This window comes from Bombus terrestris, chromosome 14 (assembly GCF_910591885.1).
Source record: "Bombus terrestris chromosome 14, iyBomTerr1.2, whole genome shotgun sequence".
Classification (NCBI taxonomy): Eukaryota; Metazoa; Arthropoda; class Insecta; order Hymenoptera; family Apidae; genus Bombus; species Bombus terrestris.
This window is the reverse complement of record NC_063282.1, coordinates 11695677-11722975: the sequence shown is the minus strand read 5'-3', so window position 1 is coordinate 11722975 and position 27299 is coordinate 11695677. Positions and strand designations below refer to the sequence as shown.

The 27299-nt window shown below is 37.3% G+C and overlaps 1 long non-coding RNA gene across 1 annotated transcript; it reads left to right on the top strand.

Annotated features, from left to right (window-relative positions):
* Positions 1-201: 201 nt before the first annotated feature.
* Positions 202-8062, top strand: LOC105666836. Its single transcript, XR_001099627.3, has 6 exons — positions 202-953; positions 1042-1099; positions 1208-1382; positions 2412-2478; positions 5344-7890; positions 8017-8062. It is a non-coding gene; the product is annotated as an uncharacterized LOC105666836 (long non-coding RNA).
* The last annotated feature ends 19237 nt before the right edge of the window (positions 8063-27299 follow it).

The window sequence follows — 27299 nt, the reverse complement described above, 5'->3', positions numbered from 1 at the left end:
CGATAATAATCGGTAAATTTCTCTCGCGGCAGGCTGAAAGTTCGTATCAACCATTATATTTCGTAATATACCAACTAGAACGATGTTTTCACTATGTGAATGCATGCTGTAACTGCATACTATAACCTTTCTGTAATCCCCTGTAATTTAGTAGCTCCACTTCCATATATCTACATATATATCTCTTAAACTGCAGGGAAAGGTAGAGTATAATGAAGAATCAAACTCTTTGATGAAACGTCTTTTTACGATGAACGTTGATGTGAATGTGAGAGGTGAACAGACTGATTAGTGATTAAGTTATCACGATCGTTTCTCCTTTTACCGTTTCTTCTCGTCGCATGGCGTAAACCGTAAACATACATACACGCGCTTCGATCAAAATCCACATCGCAGTGTGGTATCAATCTACAAACATTTTTGTCGAACCAACGGACGACGTCGACTGCTAAGGCAACAAAGTATGCGCCATTTACTTACAAAATCTTACTTAATTCGAAAAATTTGAAGCTTGTACGATTTGGAAATGCACACTGTTGTCAAAACTAAAAATTTTAAACGTGAATACTACGGTCGAATGATATTTGATTCAAGTTCGACATGTAAATATGAACCAAGAACGAAACACGCAATACGCGTCAAGTCGGTATAATAACGCGACAAAAACACGTAAGTACCATTTTGGTCCGCTTCAGAGAGACGCGGCGCCGCGTATCTGTATGCCAGTGACGGGGATGACTAGTACTGTACTGTACGTTATGGGGCCGCTGATACTCCGTCTATAATTCATCGGTGTTCGAATGCCAATCACCATTCACGCACAAATCACTTAATAGAAGACCGAGCTTCGTTCGTTCGCAGATGTTGACAGCGACCGCAAATCGTATAAAGAGTCATAATGCGAAAGCAAATTTTGACAACTAATTCTTCGCATCGCAGTTTTTTTTTTCGAGGTTTTGTTACTTAATTCGAGGCCATATGTTCCATGTTATTTGTATACGGTATTTGATCAATTAAAAATGTAATCTGTTTGTTGAAAAGGTGAAACGCAGTGAAACGAAGATAGAAAAGCTACTTCTCCGCCGATTTCGATAATTTGGTAATATGTCATAAAGCTCAACATTTTGAACAACTTTTTCTGCACATGTCACTATTGATTGGCTATAGTTTCCGAAATAATCGCAAAGAATTATCGATACCATTACAGTGAATTCTGTTTATATATGATGACACAAGACATATGGAACCCCTTTCGGAAACTGACTGTATACCTAAAAACAATGAAAACAGTTCATATAAATATAAGGAATTTTCTGTTGTGATTTCGTGTTATCTGATCACATTTACAGAAGATGCTCAAAATGGCCAACTTATATTTCGAGGTAAGCCTTTATCTACACTCTGGATGATTCCTGGTATTTACTGAATTCGTTGGAAAGCTTGTTCTATTCTGAACCTTAGTATTTCAACATTTTCAATAGGTGTTTCGTACACAATAGATTCGTCATATCTCATAAACGAAGACAGAGCATATATTTATATAAATTCTTTATATTTATTTATATGAAACGAAAGATTGACCAACAACCAATTTTAAGAAAAATTTGTCCCAAACCTGGAAAAAATCTCATTTTATTTATTGCCACATTGCAAAAAACAATGTGCAGTGATCCCGCTAACACGGACTTCGTGTCGTACGCATCATAAAACTGTGACACATTTTGACAATTACAGGTAGAATTCAAACCGATAGTTATATGTACTGAAAAAGGTTGTTCAAGGTGTTGATTTCCGTAATATATCACAATAACGGTTTCACCGTTAAAGAAGGATCGTGTACACATTGCGAATTCCGGACAACTTCTCGCTACATAAATCTAAAGAAATTAAAATTAAAACTGTTTTCGTTCCGCGCAATTATTTTGCGCGTTAGATTGTACGCGACATTTTACGCGCTCCTCCGCACAGAAAAACGCTCGTATCTTTTCCTGGCAAGTTTTTGTATTGTTCACCCTCGAATTACAGTTTTCACTGGCGTAATATAAACCGCACGCCAGGAATCACACAGATCCTGTAACAATACTTTCTTATTAATTACGATAACAATTATTTATCCTGCGTTATTATGATCCATAAAGAATGACAATGTTAATTACTCTTGACTGCGCTACGCAGTTAACTCATTCAAAGCTAACCGGTGGCATAGTGCGTAAAACACTATCTCATATATATCGTATTGGCGCGACTATTATGTAATGCTCTCCGTTAACAGTGCTTAATAGCCAAAAAAGTAGGAATTTTTTCTTTTTACGACGAATTTCCGTTTTTAATGGAGTCGATACGAAGAATGAGGTTGCAACAAAAAATTATGTACAATACTATATACAAATTTATATGTATTTTGTTTCTAGATTCGAATGTCATAAAATTAAAACAGCAAGGATAGGGACGTCAAGTCGATGTAACTTTCGACCATCGGTAAGTACTGATTACCGATTATTTTATTGTTTGTTTATTTTATTTAAAGTCGGTTGGAAGACCAAATTTAATTTTGTATTGGAAAACGTTACTACAATTACAAGGATGATCTACAGGCAGAATACAGCTACAGTCACTGCACTTATTTGGCTCATTTTTAATTGTAAGATAAGAGTGTATCAGTTTAGTATGTCCAATCTTAAGTCTCGTGAGAATAACTTGTTCTTTCCTATTACAAAGAAGTGCTGGACTTTTATCAAGTATTTTTGTTACGCATTCTATGTATATTGGATGGAGGTGCATTCTTCCTATAATTGTTTTTAATGTTTTTTATCCTATATTTAAAGAAAGTTTAGAAATCTCTGGAAGGATGACAACTGTTGTACATTTTTCTGAACTTTATTATTGAAACATTAGGACAGCGATTGTTGGAAGTATTTAAATAAGTTGACGAAGTTGCAATTATGACATCTTTAGATTCTAACTATAAGTCATAAGTTTCCTCAATAATATCTTGTACTAGTGGATCATTTATATTGTTATCAAAGAGAATGAGTTTCGAGTTAGCATAAATTACAATTAAAAATCTTTTTTGAATATCATATTTGATATAGTTTGTGACTTCTTTAATAACATAAAATATACAAGACCGTTTTGAATACTGTTTTGATAGATTGAACTGACTATATCAAATAGGTGTAATTGCAACCCATTGAATTTTCGAATCTGGCACATATAATTTAGTGTAGCATCAAAATTAATTAGTTTAATGGTCGAGGTACTTAGTTGAGTTATGAGAATTGACTTATTTTCAGTATTAGGATCGATACAAATTAAAATATTTGGAACGTAAAGGATTCGTGAACATGTTTTGTAATGCCGTTTTTTGAGAAGTGGAGGCATTTTGATTTTGAGATCATTTAGCACTTTTTGGGCTCTAATCCTTGAAGGTTGCGGATAAAAGTGTTTTTCGCAAGAAGAGTGTTTCTGTTTTACTAGAAAAGATGATTTGGTATATGCTATCGTGTTGCTTCGTAGATATTGTTACAAAATTGAGAGCTAGTATCATTTGACGGAACTCGAGAGTGAAAATTTTCTTTGCTTAAAAGATTACAGATTTGTGATTAAAGCAAAAAGCACCAGTGATTACCCGTCCTCCAATATTATTTATAGGCTATAGTATACTTAATATCCATTTTTTTACATAATAGTAAATCAGTGAGTCATAGTGCAATTTTGGGCGTATTAGAGCTTTCGAAGCGATGGAGAGGACAGTGTAATCAGCCCTTCTTCAATTCCTTCCTGTAAATATTTTTGATTAATATAACTAATCTTTTAGCTAGTACAGCTGATTTAAACTTTTTAATATGAGAGAAACAAGTTACTTCTGACTCAAAGATCAAACCTAAGATTCTAAATTCTTGGCTTTGCTTTAGTTCTTCATTGTCTAAGAAGAGCTTAATTTTGCCTTGATTGCCGACAGTTCGCAAATGGCTAAAAATTAGGAAGGTAGATTTTGTCTTGGAAAAAAAGAATCTAATGCTTCAGAAAATTTTTGGAGATTATCAAGAGCTTTCTGCATCGATGGTTGAGAAGTTTTTGAGGGATCTTCCAATTAATAATAACGTAATATCATAAGTAAATATTGTCATTTTTAGCGGTTTTGGTATTATAGTTATTACTTCATTAATAACGATCAGAAATAATGTTGTGCTCAAAACCCACCCTCATAATATATTATTTAAAAATATTATATTATTTAAGACGGGCTCTAATAAATCTTTAATGTAAAACGTTGTTGATACAGTTGAATATATTACTTGTAATTTTTTAGTTAAAAAAAATGTCTGATAATCATATCTTTCCATATTGTATGCTTTTTCGAGATATGTAAGCATACAACATGATCGTCTTTATTTTCTCGAGAAACCATTATGTACATTTGATCCATTTCTTATGGAGCATATTTTCAATACTTCTGTCTCAATTTCTTTTAATTGTTTTCTTCTTAAATTGTTTGATTGTGTCGGTTTTACATAATAAGCATATCTTGATTTGCGATTGTATCGTTGATTTTATCGATGCTAGAGAGGTTATTGGAGTTTTCAGTATTGTCAAATCTTGTCCGTTTGATAGACTTCGGTTTATTTCTAGTAGTATCAGTTTCAAGGAGTGTATCTGTATTTTCAGTAGCTTGATTTGATCGAATGTTGTGGCCTATATGTTATTGATTTTGTAGATTTAAAATGGTTGTATGTACTTACAGTTTCTTCTGATGCAATACCTAATAAGTTGATGTTATCGCTCTCCGTATTCGTATAGTTTCTTGCTAAATGTCCCTTTTATTTGCATAACAAACATTTGAATACTTTAAAGGATGAGTAAATCCAATGAACGGCATTTTCGTGTTCCATTTTGATTATCTCAGGTAGTTTGTGAACCTGCTCCGGATAAATGTAAATATATCTATGAAAACTGAGAATGTGTGAAGAATTTTTCTCAATCATGTTTGCTCTTAGGAATATTATAAAGGAGCCTTGTGCATATTCAAATTGCAATAATGTTTCTAGTAGTATATGTGGATATCGTTAGATAGACATTGGACAGTATGATTATCTTGTACTTGTTTAGTAACTGTCGAACTTGAAGACTCAATCTATTTATTTCGATGATAGCGTAGTTGTTGGTCATTTGTTTAGCTATTCCTTTACCAGCAATAAAAACGTAAATTTTTTTATTGGAGATCCTTGAAATAAAACGTACATTTCTTGGATTTGTAATTTTCCTGATTGCAAATGCATAATTTTTTATTTGAATTCCGCCTTTGGCTTCGATAGCTATAGCTTTATCTTTTTTGCTAAACAGCCACCTTCAACGACGTTCTTGTAACCGACGATTGACTGTAGGAGATTGAATGGAAACGGTGCCTATAGGTAAATGACTTCCGTAATCAGAGGCCATTTCACAATTTTCCTGTACCGAGGTGCAATTTATCTAGTGAATGTATTATTTTCAGCCACTCACTGATCACTAATCACTAGTATTTTAAATTCACAAACCGTATATTACTATGGAATCACTTCGACAATTAACCGAATGCACAGAACTTGTGGAAAAAAGAGAGAATTACTATTTAGTTAGTATTATTATTTAATAGAATAAAGTATTATTCCATTAAAATCTATGAAATTCTGTTTACGATCAGTATGCACAAATCTGTGTTATATTAATCTGCGCTATAATTTATCCTTGTTGTTGATATCACTAGTGAACAATTTGATTTAACTAAAGTCATGACGAATTATTTAATCAAACATAACGAATACTGGGTAATAGGATGGGAAGGTAATATGAAGGAAGATGGCTACAGATAACAAGGACAACTTGAGACGAGGCGACGCGCGACGAAAGAAAGACATAATCCGGATTACGCTTTCGTTTCGAGGATGGTAGATTCTTAATTATCGGATTTGAAAGTATATGAGTATGTATGTATATATGCTAGTTGAGTCTGATGGAACTGGGACTCAATTAAAAATTACATGGTCCTGGATTAGAATTTCAATAAAGTTTCAAATTACTGTTCAGCCACCCAGATACAGAAACGATTATATGTACTTACTATGTATACGTATATATATAGCAAATATCGTAAAGAAGAAAGAAAAGTAACATGACCGAAAGAAAAGTCAATTTTTCAAGAAATTGATCTCAAGTAGAAAATGTATCAATTAAATTAATCAACCATTTAACAGTGAAAAATCTATTTTCCTTTACGATTTAGCTGAAAAGTTTTGAATTTCGGGGGTCTAATAAAATATCGTTTACGTGCATTGTTTAATATTAAGGAAATGATTAAAATATATATTACTCTCTATGTATTATATAATCGTAATTTTATATAATCGTATTTTTACCCATCATTCGTAAGACTCGCGTAAGGACTTAATGGCTAATATGTACATTAATTTTCTCCGGTTAAAAGTACTCGAAACTTTCAGACTACAAATTCAGATATATTCCCTAGTCTGCCATAACAAGAAAACTAACAACGAATCAACCATTTTTCCAACCATTCCATTTGTTTTAAGCGATGTTTAACGTGGTTATTGAAAGAATTAATGGTTTGCATAGTTAATGTGATTAAGAACGAGTCGTAAATTATCAAAACGATCAAACAGTATTGTATAACAAATTATTCCTGATTTTACACATGTGCGCAGATTGTACAAAGTAAATATCCGTGATTTCATTAGTCATGATAAAGAGAAAAAGCAGAATTTTTACGCTTTTAGATTTTTTCATCTTTTTCAATTTTCAAGAACAATGAACATATATGTGTATACGTGTATGCACAGTAAAGAGCACAACTGAAACATTGTTAAGAAATTTTGTATGAATCGTTATTTATCGTTTACTTTTTATAAACACTTACATAGAACTGTCCAACTTGGATAAAAGGATAATTGATTTCTCTCCTAAAATAATAAATATATTATTAAGGATATAAGGACGACCGATAATATTATCACCGCAAGACGAACGAAGAATTGTGTGTCTTATCACATCTGATAATGTTTCATCTATCAGTATAGCTGCAAAATTATTGAAACAACAGGAATACGGATAAACAAATGGACAGCTTGAAGAATTTTTATAATGAAAAAGCTGATTTTAAAACTATTGAAAGAAAGAAGAAGTCAATGTTGTCGAAGAAAAATATCAAACTTCATTTGTCATTTGCCAAAAAATATCAAAATTGGACAATTGCTGATTGGGAACGTGTAATTTGATCGCACGAAACAAAAGTTAACAGAATTTTCTCCGACAGAATCTCGTGGTACTAAATTCGCAGAGGCGAATCTCTCAAACCACGATATGTGAAGCAAACGGCAAAATATGAAGGTGGTTCCATTATATTCTGAGAGAGCTTTATAGCTTTTGGCGTTGATTCACATTACATCGAATTAGTGGTATTATGAACCAATACACATACAAAGATAGTTTGCAGCAGTGCCGTTTACATACTGTTGAGAATATGCCAATTGCTGAATAATGTGTAATATTCCAACATGATCGAGATTCGAAGCATACAACCACAAGCGTACAAGAGTGGCTTAAAGACGCAAAAATTTTTGGCGTCGGAATGTTCCGCTCCAAGCCCCAATCTCAACCCAATTGAGAATCTATGGTGATTATTGAAGAGGCGTCTGCGAATACGATGTACCGTCGACGTCAATTACAAAATTAGAAAACAGAATTTAGAAACACTGGAAAAAATATCTTCAGAATATCATGAAACAATAGAGCATTCTAAGACAAATTAATTAATATATTAATGTTGTTCTAAAAGCGAAAGGAGTATGGGCAGGATATCGAGAATGTATTTATTCTGAAATCATCATTAAAAAGGTAGTGTAAAATCGAACCATTAATTTTTTTACAAATTAAAAAAAGCAGATTATTACGTCAAAAAAACGTTTAAATTTACCGTAAAAATGACATTGTACATATCTTTTCTTTCATTTTTGTTCCTAGTTCCGCCTGGGCAGGCGACCTAAACGGACGTGCGAAACAGTGCTCCAGTGAAAGTGCGGCAAGAGGGAAGAGAAAGGGACAAAGTAAACGACCATCTACAAAACGTGGAATCATGCAGATTCCACCAATAAAAATAGTTAATTCAGGTGAAACATATTTCATAAATAGAGCTACAGACTCTACATATGTAGAGAAAAAAGACGATATTATGGAAACAACCCAATCCGACGGGGAGGAAAACATACCAATATACCAGGAAGAAAGCTGGACGGTGGCAACCTCCAGCAAAAAACGGAAGGTAACCCCGCTCGCAAGCGCGAGGAAAATTGATACATTTGAAAAAAAACAATGGCTACAAGATATCAAGGTGCATAATCCATTCAGCGCACTGCCAGAAGAGGCAGCAACGGACCCAACGGAAAGTCCGACAAACCGCATTCTCAAACCACCACCGATGTACATAGATGCGAAAATAATCGACCCCCTCATCGAACTCCTAAACAACACTGCAGGGAAAGACAACTATGTTATCAAACAGATAAATATAGACCGGGTGAAAGTGCAAACCAACACCCCAGAAATATTCAGAAAAATTACAAGATCACCAAAGGAAAAAAACGCAGCATATCACAATTTTCAACTCAAAACTGACAAAAGCTACAAAGCAGTAATCAGGGGACTACGCCCAAAAACAAATACCGGAAAAATAAGTGAAGAACTGGCAAAAATCGGACACCAGGTAAGGACAATAAATAACATCAACAAATACGATACCAAACAAGCATTACCGCTATTCCTAGTTGAACTAGAACCTAGAAACAACAACAAAGAAATATACGATATAGAAAAATTACTAAACACAATAGTAAAAGTGGAGCCACTTAGACATAAAAAAGAAATCCCACAATGCATAAGGTGCCAACAATACGGACACACTAAAAACTATTGCAATAGAACCCCGGCATGCGTTAAATGCGCAAAAAATCATCTTACGATACACTGCCCATCAACGGGAAAAATAGAGGAGGTTAAATGCTACAACTGCAACGGAAAACACCCAGCCAGTTATAAACGTTGCGAAGCTAGGAAACAATTACAACGCAAACTGTTCCCGCCCCTACGAAGCAGGACAATCACCAACACACAAGCCCAACAGGACAGCACAAAACCCGAAATAATACCAAATACAGAGCAAGCAACAAACACCAAACCCATCAGCACCAACACCATTGGTAGTCTAAGCAGCGCTCAAGTAACCAGCCAATCGACACATACAGACAACCAATACCACAACAATAGTAACAACGACACTGCAGAAATCAAAGAACTGCTCAAACAATCCATAAAGAACACTGAAATGCTAACCAGAATGATAAGCGAACAAAACGCGGTACTCAGACAGCAAACCCAACAAATCACAGTTATGCTACAACTACTTACAAACGTGCTAAGCAAAAAATAAAAACGGACACGCTAAAAATAGCAGCCTGGAACTCAAACGGCCTACAACAACGGGCCCTTGAAATTAAAACATTCATATACAATAACAATATAGACATACTACTTGTCTCAGAAACACACTTCACTACAAAAAGCTACATGAAAATACCATACTACACCATATATGATACCAAACACCCCTCAGGAAAAGCTCACGGAGGGACAGCAGTGATAGTCAGAAACGATATCAAACATTATCTACACAGCCAAGTTAACAAAGAATATTTACAAGCAACCACCGTTACAGTTCAAACTAGCAGCAACTACTTCCAGTTGTCAGCAGTATATGTGCCTCCGCGACACAAAATAACATCACAAATGTGGGAAGAATACTTCCAGGACCTAGGGGACAAGTACATCGCAGCGGGAAACTACAACTCAAAGCACACGCTATGGGGGTCAAGAAACACTACACCTCGAGGCAGAACACTGGAAAAATACATTAGAAATAATAACCTCAATATATTATCCACAGGAACACCGACACATTGGTCGACTGACCTGAACAAAAAACCAGATCTTCTGGACTTTGCAGTTACAAGGGGACTAAACACAAATAAACTAAAAATAACACCCAACCTCGAGCTCAGCTCCGATCATACACCCATAATAATTGAATACAGAAACAAACCAATACACTATAGCAAACCAGAAACACTATGCAATAAAACCACCAAATGGCAAACTTTCAAAGAAATAATAGAAAGCAAAATAAACTGCAACATCCCGTTGAAAACTCCTGAACACATAGAACAGGCAGTAGCAACATTGACAGCAACTATTCAAGAAGCAGCAAGGACAACCACTACACCCGAATCAACCAGCAGACAAGCAATAACAATCCCGCAAGAAATACTCGACAAAATTAGAGAAAAAAGGAAAGCAAAAGCAAAATGGCAAAAATACAGAACTCGAGAAAACAAAAAACACTTAAACAAACTTGCAAAGGAAATAAAAAACAAAATAAAGGAGCACAGCGATAACGAATTCGCAAAGTTCATAGGAACACTCTCCACACACGAGAACACTAACTACTCACTATGGAAAGCCACGAAAAAAATAAGGAAGCCAATAATACCCGTCCCAGCAATCAGAAAAGCAGATAATACATGGGCAAGAAGCAACGAGGAACAAGCTGAAGAATTCTCCAACCACCTCTGCAACACATTCGCACCACACATTATCAACAACAGCTACCTCAAAAGTCATACGGAGGAGGATGCACAAACCACTATTACCACAACTGACAAGGAATACACCATACCTAAAACATCAGCACAAGAAATTAGAAACATAATTGATAAAACAAAGAACAACAAAGCACCAGGAATCGACCTGATCAATGGTAAAATCTTGAAAAACCTTCCGCCAAAAGCAATAAGACTAATGACAATAATATTCAATGCAATTCTAAGAATTCAATACTTCCCCAAACCATGGAAATTAGCACAGATCAAAATGTTACATAAACCAGGCAAAGACCCGCACCAAACTGCATCTTACAGACCAATATCACTGCTTCCAGTATTTTCCAAAATACTGGAAAAAATAATATATTGCCGGATAAAAACAATAATAGAGACAAAAAAACTAATACCGGATCACCAGTTTTGTTTCAGAAACAAACACTCCACAATACAGCAAATGCACAGGCTTATAAACGAAATAATAGTAGCACTAGAAAACATGGAATACTGCACAGCCCTCTTTATAGACATAGACACATAAAATTAACCATGAAAGTCTACTACAAACAATTAGGAAACAATTCCCGGAGCAAATACACCAATTAATAAATCCTACCTAAGCAGCAAAACCTTCGTAATAAAAATCAAGGACACACATTCGCAAGTTAAAGACATCAAGGCCGGGATACCACAGGGAAGCGTCCTAGGCCGAATACTATACACATTATACACGGCGAACATACCAACATCTACCAACAGCACAGTATTGACATTCGCGGACGACACAGCTATACTAGTCTGGCATACTAACCCAGAAACGGCAGTCAAAATACTACAAGAACATATCATAAAAATAGAAAATTCGCTACAAGAAGAACAAATAAAAGCAAACCCCAATAATGCAACCATATCACATTCACGCTACGAAAAAAGGTACCACCAAACATCCTATTGAACGGCACGCATATAACACAAACAAAGCATGTCAAATACTTAGGACTCCACTTAGATACACAACTCACATGGAAACTACATATCAAATCAATAATAGAAAAAATACAGAAAACAAGGAGACAAGTGCATTGGCTAACAAGCCGAAAATCCAAATTATGCATAGAAAATAAATTAAAAATATATGAAACGATCGTAAAACCAATCTGGACGTACGGAATACGATTATGGAGGACGGCAGCAATGAGCCATATAAACAAAATAGAGGTAATACAGGCTAAAATCCTTAGAACAATAGTAAACGGACCTTGGTACGTCAGAAACGAAGACATACGGAGGGACCTGGAAATCCCAACGGTCAAAGAAGAAATTTGCAGATACTCAGAAAAATACAAATCAAGAATAGCAACACACATAAACCGGCTAGCTGCGGAAACATACAAAATCACAAATATGGACAGAAGACTAAAAAGGAAGCACCCAGCAGACCTTATAAAGGACACAACCTAAGAAACACGAGGATGGTACCCCGCTGGGGGTAGCCACCAACATGCTAATTTAACCGTTAAAAAATTCCACCAAATGTCCAAATTGGACAAATTGTGAATTTTAATAAATAAATAAATAAAAAAAAAAAGTTATACTCTTTACTGTATATCTTTTGTGGGAACGAAAAGCACTTAATTTTTCTTAGAACGATAATTCATTGAAGTTTAAAGATAACGTTTCTGTTCACAGTTCAAGTTCTAAATTTTGCTTCAATGTGCCGTCGGTCCTTCAAGTGAATAGTTTCGTAGAAAAGGCCTACGTGATCCTGGTCACGGGCTTTCGCGGAACACATGCTTGGTAGGGCTAAGAAAAGACAAAGGGATGCTAGCCCATGGGGCATTAGTTTAGTTAGAAGTCGTACAGTGGGAGTTGAAAAGCGAGAGTGAGCGAGTGCAGAAGCCGGAGAGTGTGAATCGGCAAGTTGAGAGCCGAGTATGCTAACAAGACGTATGACAATATTATAATCAGTTCGTTGTTTTGAATATCATTTGTTAAACCAAAACATCATTACTTGTCCTTTCTCTAAGACCCATTTTAGTTACTACATATATAACAATAAAAGATGATAAATAGATACCAAGCGGATTTTAGAATGCGTCACATATACATGTATGATGCAGAGATAGTGGAAAGCAACTAATGTCACACATATGTGACGCGTTAAATAGCTACACAGTTAAATACTTACATTTGCCAACTACGCAACGTTACGGTAAAAAAGTTAATAATGCACCATGCAAATGAAACAGGAATAAAAACGAAAAATGCACGGTGAAAGCGAACAACAGAATTTGTTGCATATTACGTACTGTCTTTAAAATGCTTGAATTTAAAAGTTTGAATGGGAAATTATTGTACCGTGAATATTGTATCAGGGTAAAATTCGTCTTCCATTTCCCATGCATTTTAAATAAACTTTTTCTCTCTTTTCTCTCTGCCTCTATTGGATTAAAAAACTTTTTTAACATTCATTTAATCAAACCGAGCGAAATATTTTCCAAAGTTACAGGGATATCGAATTAACGTTTAATTATTTTAACGGGCAATTTGCAATTTCTATAATACAATGCAATTCGGGTTGATGATACATTTATGTGTAATTTTCTATGTTTGCGATACAATTACTATACAGCCACTTGCAATATGGAATACAATTGTCACGACATAAATGTGCTTGATACCAATTACTTAACAAACAAACTGAATCCTTCATTTCATTTCTTTTTCTCGGCAGTATCTTTGCCGAACGAAACATTTATTTGAGAAAACAAATAATGTTACAAATACGAAAGATTTCGAACATGCTTGCTGTTAATAGCAACAAAGAATTTCGACAATTTCGAACAAAATATGCGTTATAGGTAGTAAACGATGAACAAAATAGTAAAAGAAAAGAAACAAAAAACTTTAATTTTTCAATGCACTTACTTAACATGACAAACTTACAAACTCCCCAGGTACTTCACACGATCCTAATAACAATGAACTTCCGTTCTTGTGAAGCGCGGCAAAGTAGAAGTAATGAATCCAAGAGGGCTTCTTAAGCTAGTTGAATGTTTATCCTAGTCAACTAAATATTTAATAATACTACGAGCAAGCTTTTAACCCGTAGGTACACACCGAGCATGGGTCATGAATCTGCTGATTTATAACATTATACTATATGACTAAACTAATTTTCAAATGACTGGAAAAAATGGCATGACTTCGCACGTAGTATAATTGTATGATGCAAATTGTTCGTTATTTTATTTTTTAAATTCATGGAAATAAAAATGGGAAACTCTTCTTCTCGAAAGAATTTGAAAGAGAATCTTTTCGTTTTGTTTTGTTCTTCTGAAAGAAGTGCATACTTTGGGAAAGAGACAAGATTTTCAAAAATAGGATAAGAAAAATTAAAACTGATCATGTGAAATAGAGTAAAAGCCATAAGGTCAAGTCGTAACATATACATAGTAGCTATTTGTACAACGTAATGTAATAAAATGTGTTAGGAAGTTGATTATGCCGGCAAAGCACTCCGTGCGTTGAGAATCGAAATAAGTTGAACTTGTTGAGTAACTCTTTGATTGTTCATTCTGAGATGAACAAAGAACTAATGGAAATGACACATAAGAGACAATATTGCTTTCCAGAAAGAATTTCTTACTTTCTCAAAAGATTTATGAAAATAGATCAGAAGACATCAACACGATTAAAATTGATTTTAAATCGCGATTGACTTTATATCGATTTGTTGAATGTGTTGTTGAATAATTCTAATCTTCTTACAAATGATAAAAAAATATTTTATTACCTTCGGATTTTTCGTAAAATTACACCCTACACAATCTAACGATAGAACCAATTCGATGGAATGGTATCCAAGTATCGAAATACTTGAACAAGGTGCTCCTTTTTCCAGTTAAACAGTTTCTGTTTCAACGACCAGAGAAGTAGAATCGGCCGTTCCTCTTGAACAGGTAGATAACGCTGGAAACCAGTAGGCGAAGGTTGGCCGACAATTTTTTGGAGAGTCGGTCCGGTCCCGCAGCTCGTGAAAGGTGTAAAGATAACGGGTCGTTCGAAATGACATACGCGACGCGTACGTCTTATGGGTCACCATCGTCCCACGTAAGAACTCGCTGCGATAGTTAGAAGCTGACGGGTGGCGTTCGTCCGCGCGGCCGCCGACTCAATGTACCAGAGGAAATCGCTGACTTATGGCTTGAAGTCGTAGCTTTTTTCATAAACCCCCAGTCAACCCCCAACCTCGCGTCTCTTTTACATTGTACCCAGATTTCAGCGATTAATTTTGCCCCATTGTGTCGTGGCGCATCTCTTGCCACCGCCAACCTGTCCACCCACCGCTCTCCTTGCTCTATATCTCTCCCTTTCTTGATCGCTCTTTCCACCTAGAATTCCTCTCTCTTCGTTCTCCGCACTGCTACGTGGTAGCAAGCGTTTTCAACCGCGGACCAACCCTCACCGACACATCCTCTCGACTCTTCCCACTGCCGCTGCGATCTACAGCCTATGCCTACTTGCTCTCTACAGCTGCACAGTCCGCATTGTCATTGGCAAACAAATCTCAATGGTAGTATTAAAAGTATCCGCTCTAATGGAACCTAGTATCCGTTCTACAAAAATTCTCGTTCTATCTGTATGTGATTCCCTTTCCACCATCTCTCCTTCTGTCTGTCTCTGTCTGTCTGTCTGTCTGTCTGTCTCTGTCTGTCTGTCTGTCTGTCTGTCTCTGTCTCTCTGTCTGTCTGTCTGTCTGTCTGTCTGTCTGTCTCTCTTTCTCTCTCTCTCTCTCTCTCTCTCTCTCTATCTATCTATCTGTCTATCTATCTATCTATCTATCTATCTATCTATCTATCTATCTATCTATCTATCTATCTATCTATCTATCTATCTATCTATCTGTCTATCTATCTATCTATCTATTTATCTATCTATTTATCTATCTCTCTCTCCACCTTTTGTTTCGTACGCTAACCGTTTCTTCCTCTGCAGCACACAGTGCTCTGCAGAGATCGTGCGCGTGTCCGTCTGTGAGTGCGTGTTACAGAGAGTGGGGGGCACGTGCACGCGACCTGAGTCGAACGCATGCGAAAATTTCTGCTAACGTCGGGATAATTACTCACTGATAGTCGCGTGGTAATTGTCTGCTGTAATCTATGGTTAAACGTAAGTGGTGGAGTAGCGGATAGTACGTGGGCGTCGATAGACAGCTCGATCTCGAAGGACTCTGTGATTATTACGTCGCCGTTGACTGTTTCGCTTCCAAGCTGCCGTCAGACTCCAGAGAAATCGATTTTCCAAGGAATCGCGTGTTGCGGAAGATTAGCGATTGCGACATGTACGACGCACGTTTCCAACGAGTTCTCCATCTGCGTGTATTCTTTATCTCTTTATTACCTTTGTTTTCACATTAATCGCGTCGCTCCTTATTGTAAGTTTTATTAATACAATTATATATGTTGCGGTACAATCGAATTTCAATGAGTTGTTAAGAACTGTATCCCGTTGGATGAATATCTTTCTTTTCTCTAAAATTGTCCACACTTATTTTATATAAAGCGTAGAATAAAATCTCTTTCCTCGTCTTAAAAACTCTTAGCTGGTGCTTCCACCGTAAATTAAGATAAATTACGTAAATGATTTACATTTTTTATCTACTTTCCATATACATATGTATATAAATACATAAACATATGCAGTCTAATAACTACACAGTTTCATGTTTAAATAACATTGTGCTAGAATTTAGAATGACTATCATCGATTCAAATAGCTTGGATATTAATCGACGCTTTAGTACCCGTAATATATCTGACGCACAAGTGTAAAGACTCTTTGATTATGGCGACTTATTGCTCGCGGGTGTAATGGCAGTTGTCCGTAACCATTGTTTCCCACCCCCTTCTCCCGAAATGTCGACCCATTGTTTAGATTTTTACGCGAGAATCGAGGCGATCTCAATATGGGGAGATGCTTGACGTGGTTTGAATGCACGAAGGAAAGCATTCTTAGCTCTTCTACCCCTGCCTTGTGCCGTTGCTTGTCGTAAGAAAACAGAGAACAATAATCCCTGTTTCTTTCTTTTCTACGTTTTACGAGCGAATAAGTATGAATCTTTTGAAACTAAAACGCGGTTTTTCTTTCGACGAATTCGCTACAACTCCACTCAAACATTATTCACTTCGTTGGATCTGTGATAAGAATTGTGTTAATATCTTTGACATCCCGTTTTCCGTACTCTTTATATTATGCCACATGATAAGAAGAGAAGCATCCAATGTTCTGGCGGCTTATAGTTTTCACCGAGAAAAGTAAAAACTGCTTAATTTGCAAGCTTTGAAAGCAATCTTTTCGGTGTAAAAGTTACCATTGTGCTTATGAAAACCTGAAATATGAAATTGAGTAAGCATCCAGAATTGAATTATTAGAAATACGTCAAACTGCCGGATGACGCTTATTCATTAACGATAACCTATGTTGATCGATTATTTTGCATTCGTGTCAAACGGTGAACGGTATCATAAGCTCGTTTAATCTTCCAATTTATACTTCCATATAAGTATTTTATTATATAAATATTATATAACATAGTATATATAATAAGTATTATACTACATAATTCTTATACTTTGAAGTTAGTACTTTATCTTTTATCATTTTGTATATATGCATACGCTTTTAGCATTTTGCAGTTGTATTCGTTTCAACTTTGGATTTCAAAACTTCAACATCACCTTCCTTCGTTCTCACTTCTTCCCTTTTTCATAGAAGACACACAATATACACGGGTAAGAATCATTTCATAAAAGTCCCTAAGAACAGAACGGACAACAGGAAGTAAAACTTACTCGGGGTCGATTATCGAAGTCTCCGGGAAGCGAGTAAATCCCGAATGGGTCGTTCAACGACAGCCATAGTGGAACCGATAAATAATGTAATTGCGCTTCTGTCTTCTTGCTCTTTCGTATATGCGGCTAGGTACAATATCCATCCACGGGAATACAGGCGCAACCTTCCCATAAAACGTCAGGATTTCACCGAGATTGAGATCGTAAGATAGCTGACAGTTCTACCGAACTGATGCGATGCACACGACTTCAGATTAATATCACGTTCGCAATGTTTCTGTATAAACATAAATACCGTAGATATGTTTTGCCACATTAAAATTTATCTGACAATTTCTAAACATCGCGTTGTTACTTTCATTTTAAACACTTTATTTATTATTGAGTAAAATCAATTTATTAGTCACGGAATCCGTTATAATATGATACTAAATCGTTCGATTTCGAATGCACTAACCAAGAATTTTCTACAATAGCGAAAGTGCAATAAAAAATGGAAAATTCGTTAATCAGAAATTATCATGTTCAAAACTTAACTTGTCTTCAATATTTTTTAAACATTTCGAGTTTTAAAGTTATTGTGTTTTTCATATTTTTCCTCCATGATCCTCAATCGTAATTCCAGATATAAAACAAAATACTATAAACCACAAGTACCTATATCCACGATTTAGCGTCTACGTGAAATAACTTATTCATTCGTATTGTATTAAAAAACATGAAAGTAATAACAATAATTATGAATATCGTGTTTGTCTTTAATTTTTTCTCAAAGACGTTACTCTTTAACATTCCAAGAGAATCGAAACGCTTGGACAACATTTTTCACGAGAAACTACGGAACATTTCCAGAAACGATGATAAAGGAACTCAATTAAGCGAATCCAAGTTCCTCAACAAAAGTAGTCCGGTAGCGGTTTGAGTCGTCGAATTAAAAAGGAGTCTAAAGGATAAAACATTCCGCGACAGAAAATCCGAGAGAGTTCGATCGCAGAGAAACGGAGAGGAAAAGAAAAAAGAAAAGAAGAGAATGACGTAGATATTGGTATTGATTCGATCGGCTCTCTATTGTTCGTTCGTAGTTTTCCGGCCGTTCTCTCAGGGTTGATCAGACGACAATGGGCTTGTTAATTAAACAGGACAGTCCTTCTTACGCGTTACCTGAAACCCTCAGACTTCATGGGTGTCCTTTAACTCACCGCGACACAGACAGAAAGCTCTTATGCAAACCGCAGAGTCCGAGCTGCTCCGAGTCGGAAGAAGCTTATTATGGTCATTTGCCTTCCCATTTAAGTGGGCGTACTGAAAATTGTCGTCAACCCTAAAACGACGATGTTGGTACTCGGCAATGACAAGCCAACTACCCCGTCGTACAATGTACCATCGAATTTCTAGTAAAACGAATCCGTAAAATTATATATACGAGTTACCGCCAGACACGCCAGGTCTTCGGCGGTTGCTCCCTTTCCAGATTTTAACTCAATCGTTTACCTACACTATCCAGCACACTAATCGTTGCTTTGCTTGCTATTTAATCTTTAAGGAGCACAAATTTCAAAATGAACAACCAAGTTCTTAACAGAAGTCTTGGAAAAATTATTTAAATTAAATTTGAAATTTTCATTTTAGCGGTAAACTTTACATATATATCACTAGGTTTACGGGACCCCACAATTTGATGGATTTCGAACTTTGAAATGAAATATCTCAAAAACCATAGCAACAATTTTAACCATTTTGCATCGTAAATTAATCATTTCATCTAAAGAATTTATAAACAAAATTATTTTTTCCTAGGCTTTCTAATTTTTGAAATCTGTATGTAGTATAGCTATCTCTACGGGACCCGTCAAATTGACGGGTAAACAAAAATACGAATTTTTCATTAAAAAATCGATTTATTCAAATTAAGTCTGAATATTAGGCTTCACGTTTAAATAAATTATTAATAAATAAAAAGTCTTTTTTTTTAAATTATCACTAAAAATATAATAATAATTTTAACGGTACAGTGTAATCATATCTATTTTTTCTTTTTTTTATTTATTTATTGAAATTCACAATTTGTCCAATTTGGATATTTGGTGGAATTTTTTAACAGTAATATTAGCATGTTGGTGGCTACCCCCAGCAGGGTACCATCCTCGCGTTTGCTAGGTTATGTCCTTTATAAGGTCTGCTGGGTGCTTCCATTTTAGTCTTCTATCCATGTTTATGGTTTTGTACGTTTCCGCAGCTAGCCGGTTTCGGTGTGTTGCTATTCTTGATTTGTATTTTTCTGAGTATCTGCTAATTTCTTCTTTGACCGTTGGGATTCCCAGGTCCCTCCATATGTCTTCGTTTCTGACGTACCAAGGTCCGTTTACTATTGTTCTAAGGATTTTAGCCTGTATTACCTCTATTTTGTTTATATGGCTCATTGCTGCCGTCTCCCATAATCGTATTCCGTACGTCCAGATTGGTTTTACGATCGTTTCACATATTTTTAATTTATTTTCTATGCTTAATTTGGATTTTCGGCTTGTTAGCCAATGCATTTGTCTCCTTGTTTTCTGTATATTTTCTACTATTGATTTGATATGTAGTTTCCATGTGAGTTGTGTATCTAAGTGGAGTACTAGGTATTTGACATGCTTTGTTTGTGTTATATGCGTGCCGTTCAATAGGATGTTTGGTGGTACCTTTTTTCGTAGCGTGAATGTGATATGGTTGCATTATTGGGGTTTGCTTTTATTTGTTCTTCTTGTAGCGAATTTTCTATTTTTATGATATGTTCTTGTAGTATTTTGACTGCCGTTTCTGGGTTAGTATGCCAGACTAGTATAGCTGTGTCGTCCGCGAATGTCAATACTGTGCTGTTGGTAGTTGTTGGTACGCCGTGTATAATGTGTATATTATTCGGCCTAGGACGCTTCCCTGTGGTATCCCGGCCTTGATGTCTTTAACTTGCGAATGTGTGTCCTTGATTTTTATTACGAAGGTTTTGCTGCTTAGGTAGGATTTATTAATTGGTGTATTTGCTCCGGGAATTGTTTCCTAATTGTTTGTAGTAGACTTTCATGGTTAATTTTATGTGTCTATGTCTATAAAGAGGGCTGTGCAGTATTCCCTGTTTTCTAGTGCTACTATTATTTCAGTTCCGCCTGGACAGGCGACCTAAACGGACGTGCGAAACAGTGCTCCAGTGAAAGTGCGGCAAGAGGGAAGAGAAAGGGACAAAGTAAACGCCAAAAATCGACAAAACGTGGAATCATGCAGACTCCACCAATAAAAATAGTTAATTCCGGTGAAACATATTTCATAAATAAAGCTACAGACTCTACATATGTAAAGAAAAAAGACGATATTATGGAAACAACACAATCCGACGGGGAGCAGAATATACCAATACACCAGGAAGAAAGCTGGACGGTGGCAACCTCCAGCAAAAAACGGAAGGTAACCCCGCTCGCAAGCGCGAGGAAAATTGATACATATGAAAAAAAACAATGGCTACAAGATATCAAGCTGCACAATCCATTCAGCGCACTGCCAGAAGAGGCAGCAACGGACCCAACGGAAAGTCCGAAAAAACCGTATTCCCAAACCACCACCGATATACATAGATGCGAAAGTAATTGACCCCCTCATCGAACTACTAAACAACACCGCAGGGAAAGACAACTATGTCATCAGACAGATAAAAATAGACCAGGTGAAAGTGCAAACCAACACCCCAGAAATATTCAGAAAAATTACAAGATCACTAAAGGAAAAAAAAGCAGCGCATCACACTTTTCAAATCAAAACTGACAAAAGCTACAAAGCAGTAATCAGGGGACTACACCCAAAAACAAATACCGGAAAAATAAGTGAAGAACTGGCAAAAATCGGACACCAGGTAAGGTCAATTAATAACATCAACAAATAGGATACCAAACAACCGTTACCGCTATTCCTAGTTGAACTAGAACCTAAAAACAACAACAAAGAAATATACGATATAGAAAAATTACTAAACACAATAGTAAAAATGGAGCCACCTAGACATAAAAAAGAAATCCCACAATGCATAAGGTGCCAACAATACGGACACATTAAAAACTATTGCAATAGAACCCCGGCATGCGTTAAATGCGCAAAAAATCATCTTACGATACGCTGCCCATCCACGGGAAAAATAGAGGAGGTTAAATGCTACAACTGCAACGGAAAACACCCAGCCAGTTACAAAGGTTGCGAAGCTAGGAAACAATTACAACGCAAACTGTTCCCGCCCCTACGAAGCAGGACAATCACCAACACACAAGCCCAACAGGACAGCACAAAACCCGAAATAATACCAAATACAGAGCAAGCAACAAACACCAAACCCATCAGCACCAACACCATTGGTAGTCTAAGCAGCGCTCAAGTAACCAGCCAATCGACACATACAGACAACCAATACCACAACAATAGTAACAACGACACTGCAGAAATCAAAGAACTGCTCAAACAATCCATAAAGAACACTGAAATGCTAACCAGAATGATAAGCGAACAAAACGCGGTACTCAGACAGCAAACCCAACAAATCACAGTTATGCTACAACTACTTACAAACGTGCTAAGCAAAAAATAAAAACGGACACGCTAAAAATAGCAGCCTGGAACTCAAACGGCCTACAACAACGGGCCCTTGAAATTAAAACATTCATATACAATAACAATATAGACATACTACTTGTCTCAGAAACACACTTCACTACAAAAAGCTACATGAAAATACCATACTACACCATATATGATACCAAACACCCCTCAGGAAAAGCTCACGGAGGGACAGCAGTGATAGTCAGAAACGATATCAAACATTATCTACACAGCCAAGTTAACAAACTGTAGGTATCTTGAGGTCACGGTGGATTGCTTCGTTGGTAACATACCAGGGTGCATTTAATAGGGATCTTAGCGTTTTCGATTGGAAGCGTTGGAGTATTTCAATGTTGGAATTACTTGCTGCTCCCCATAGTTGGATTCCGTAGGTCCAGACAGGTTTTATTACGACCTTGTAGAGGGTTATTTTGTTCTGTATGTTTAGTTTGGAGCGTCGGCCCGTGAGCCAATAGAATTTTCTTAGTTTTTCCTTTAGTTGCTTTGTTTTTTCTGAGATATGTTTTTTCCAAGTTATCCTCCTGTCCAGGGTCAGGCCCAGGTATCTTACGGAGTCCTTGCTTGGGATTATTGTGTTGTTAATGGTGACCTGGGGGCAGGTTTGTTTTCGGAGCGTGAAGATTTATATGTGAGGATTTTTTTCGTTTATTTTAAAGTCCCATTTTTGGAACCACTTTTCCATGGAGTCGAGACTTCGCTGGAGAGTGGATGAGACAATTGCCGGGTCTGCGTGGGTAGCTAATAGTGCTGTGTCGTCGGCAAATGTTGCTATTGTTACCTCGTTTGATATAGGTAGGTCGGCAGTGTAGATGGAGAACAGTAGAGGTCCGAGGACACTACCTTGGGGTATGCCAGATTCTATTGGGAATGTTGCGGAAGTGGCGTCTAGGCATTTAACTATGAATTGTCTGTTGGTTAGGTAGGATTTTAAGATGGAGTAGTATGGGTGGGGTAGGATCTTTTTAAGCTTGTAGAGTAGCCCTTCATGCCATGCTTTGTCGAATGCCTGTTGGATGTCTAGGAATACCGCTGAGCAGTATTTTTTCTTTTCAAGAGTTTGGCTGATCATGTGGGTTATGCGGTGGATTTGCTCTACTGTTGAGTGTTGTTTTCGGAAGCCGAATTGGTGATCTGGGAGTGATTTCAATTCTTCTAGGAGTGGAAGGAGACGATTCGTGAGCATCCTCTCGAATAGTTTAGACAGGGTAGGTAAAAGACTGATTGGGCGATAGGAGCTGGTTTCATATATTGGTTTACTGGGTTTAGGGATGAGGGTGATCAGTGAGATTTTCCACGCCTTAGGAAAGTGTTCAAGGCGGAGGATAGCGTTAAAGATTGATGCGATGAGTGCAATCCCTTTTATGGGAAGTTCCTTGATTGCTTTATTTCCTATTTGGTCGTGACCTGCTGCTTTCTTGGGGTTTAGGCGACTGATTGCTTCTATGATCTCTGCAGAAGTGAAGGGTTCAATAGGAGGGGACATTTGGAAGGGAGTGTGCAGGTATTCGGTGACGTCCGCTGCAGCTATGGAGGAATGGGGTTTGAATACTTCAGTCAAGTGTTTGGCAAATAGGTTGGCTTTTTCTATAGGGCTACACGCCCATCACGTCGGATTGGAGGTATTATTTGTGGGGGGCGCGTGAGTTTCCTGGAGGCCTTCCATAGTGAGTAGTTGGAGTCGGCTGTGGGGGACAAGCTGGCGAGATATTTGTGAAAACGGTCATTATTGTAGTTTTTTATGGTTTTGGATAGTTTTCTAGTTGCGTTGTTTAGTTTGCGTTTGTCCTCCGGTGTTCTATGGGTCTGCCATATCCTTCTTAGTCTACGTTTTTCTGCTATTTTTTTAATATGTACTGGGGGTATTCGTGATTGCTGATGGACGTTTTTGCCGGTGTGGAGAAGCGGATAGCGTTTATTATGCTCGTTTTTATAGGTATTCCGTGGCTGCTTTGATTTCTTCATTGGTTTTTAGTGAAGTTGAGGCTGAAGTTGTGTGTGTAAAGACTTCTCTAAAGAGCTGCCAGTTGGTGTGTTGGTTATGAATGGAGCCATTAGGTGTATTCTCGATGATAGTAGAACTGACTGTTACTATCACGGGGGAATGATCAGAGGAGAGATCAGCCGAGGAATTGATTTGGACGTGTCTTGACGAGATATTTTTAGTTATGAGGAAATCAAGGAGATCGGGTATTTTGTTTGTGTCGGTGGGCCAGTGTGTGGGTTCGTATGAGGTAAGGTAGTTGAGGTTGTTGGTTATTATCCTGTTGAGGAGGTTTTTGCCTCTTACTGTAACCAGTCTGCTGCCCCATTGGGTGTGTTTGGTATTGTAGTCTCCTCCGGCTATGAATCTATTGCCCAGGGTGTTCTAGAATCTGTCAAAGTCTTCTTTGGCGATGGAGTGTCTGGGAGGGCAGTATACAGCTGAAGTGGTGATCGTACCATGACAGTCTTCTATTGCTACGTTTGTTGCTTTGAGGTAGTCTTTCTGGAATGGTGGAAGTTCGTAGTGCTTGATGTTTGATTTGATTAAGATTCCGGTGCCGCCGTGGGCCTTTCCGCTTGGGTGTTGGGTGTGGTAGAAGTTGTAGCCATGTATTTTGAGGTAGTTTTTGTCGGTGAAGTGGGTTTCGGATATGAGCATCACATCGATTTGCTGTTGTTTTAAGAATAGTTCTAGTTCAAATTTGTACTGAGCTAGACCGTTGGCGTTCCACAGGACTATTCCCATTGGTTTTATTTTGCTTCTGTGCGTATGAATTTGTCTATGAAGAGTGTGAGTAATGACAGCAAGTTGTTAATTTGCTTAGTTTGCTTCTCGATAAGTTTTTCGAGTCTGGTGAAGTTGTCTGTGTTTTGTGGGGTGGGAATTCTATTTTCTGTGTGTACACTGTGGGTTTTCGAGTTGTTTATGTTTCCTTGTGTTGCCTGCGCATAGGATACTGATGGTGAGGTGAGTTTTTGGAGTTTAGGTTCTTGTATGTTTGTGTCCTTGGGTCTCAGTTTTGGATACCTTATATTATGTAGCGATTTGTAGGCTGAGCATCCTTTGTAGTTCGCAGGATGCTCTCCTTGACAGTGGATACACTTGGCGGGGGTTTCCGGGGATTTAGTGCATTGGTCAGTGGAGTGATTACCTGCACATTTTACGCACCGGATATTATGATTGCAGTATTTCTGCGTGTGGCCGTACCTTTGGCACCTTTTGCATTGTATTATTTCTTTCTTTACAAGAGGTGGCTCGAACTTAACTATGGAGTTCATCAGCCGATTGATGTTGTAGATTTCTTTGTTGTTTGTTTTTTGTTTTAAGTCAATAAAAAATAAGGATAGTGGGTTTTCAGTGATTCTATGCCTAATGTGGCCGACTGACCTGAATAAAAAACCAGATCTTCTGGACTTTGCAGTTACAAGGGGACTAAACACAAATAAACTAAAAATAACACCCAACCTCGAGCTCAGCTCCAATCATACCTCCCATAATAATTGAATACAGAAACAAACCAATACACTATAGCAAACCAGAAACACTATGCAATAAAACCACCAAATGGCAAACTTTCAAAGAAATAATAGGAATTAAAATAAACTGCAACATCCCGTTGAAAACTCCTGAACACATAGAACAGGCAGTAGCAACATTGACAGCAACTATTCAAGAAGCAGCAAGGACAACCACTACACCCGAATCAACCGGCAGACAAGCAATAACAATCCCACAAGAAATACTCGACAAAATTAGAGAAAAAAGGAAAGCAAAAGCAAAATGGCAAAAATACAGAACTCGAGAAAACAAAGAACACTTAAACAAACTTGCAAAGGAAATAAAAAACAAAATAAAGGAGCACAACGATAACGAATTCGCAAAGTTCATAGGAACACTCTCCACACACGAGAACACTAACTACTCACTATGGAAAGCCACGAAAAAAATAAGGAAGCCAATAATACCCGTCCCAGCAATCAGAAAAGCAGATAATACATGGGCAAGAAGCAACGAAGAACAAGCTGAAGAATTCTCCAACCACCTCTGCAACACATTCGCACTACACATTATCAACAACAGCTACCTCAAAAGTCATACGGAGGAGGATGCACAAACCACTATTACCACAACTGACAAGGAATACACCATACCTAAAACATCAGCACAAGAAATTAGAAACATAATTGATAAAACAAAGAACAACAAAGCACCAGGAATCGACCTGATCAATGGTAAAATCTTGAAAAACCTTCCGCCAAAAGCAATGCAATTCTAAGAATTCAATACTTCCCCAAACCATGGAAATTAGCACAGTTCAAAATGTTACATAAACCAGGCAAAGACCCGCACCAAACTGCATCTTACAGACCGATATGACTGCTTAGGCAACGTCTAGGTTGTACTCCCAGTTAACACGTGGAGTAAGCACTCTGTCGAAAAGGTACCTCAGTTGATGAGATCGTACTCGAAACCCTCTCTCCGTCACGGTGATGCTATTTAGGAAAAACTACTCCGCTCTCTCGCGGCACCAGCTCTTTTATATTCGTGGAGACAAGTCTTCGTTCGGAGAGTGAGGGAAATTGCCGTTATTGTTAATTGGTCAGTCTTCGGAAGTGTCATTCGCGGAAAAGACTGTTTACCTATTTTCGTTAATTAAGGCTTAAGGTTTATGACAGGTCATCAGGCTGGCTGAAGATATTTTGCGAATATGTCTCGACAACCGGCAATCGACCCAAAGAATAGGGTCTGCGTATGACGGACCACGAGACAGAAACCGTTACTATGCTTACTGTCGAGTGCCGTTACAACTATTTCTTTTTATGGAGGGCTATAGACTTTTTCCATGACTTTGTTAGACAAAACGTTCGTCCCCTGACCGCGGCTAACAAACTCATTCTCATAGATTTCAGACAATTACAATCGGGCTGAAGGACGGTGATTGCTTAACTACGGCTATGGTAGAATCCAAATTACAATATTAGGGGTTTTTCCCCGGTTTCAACGGGAAGGCTCCGGTGTCTCTCCATCTCCGACATATATGTATATACATATATATGTCAAAAATGATTTAAGAACAATGAAACGAGCTGAAACAACTTAACAAATGTCGTTCCAGCGAAATGG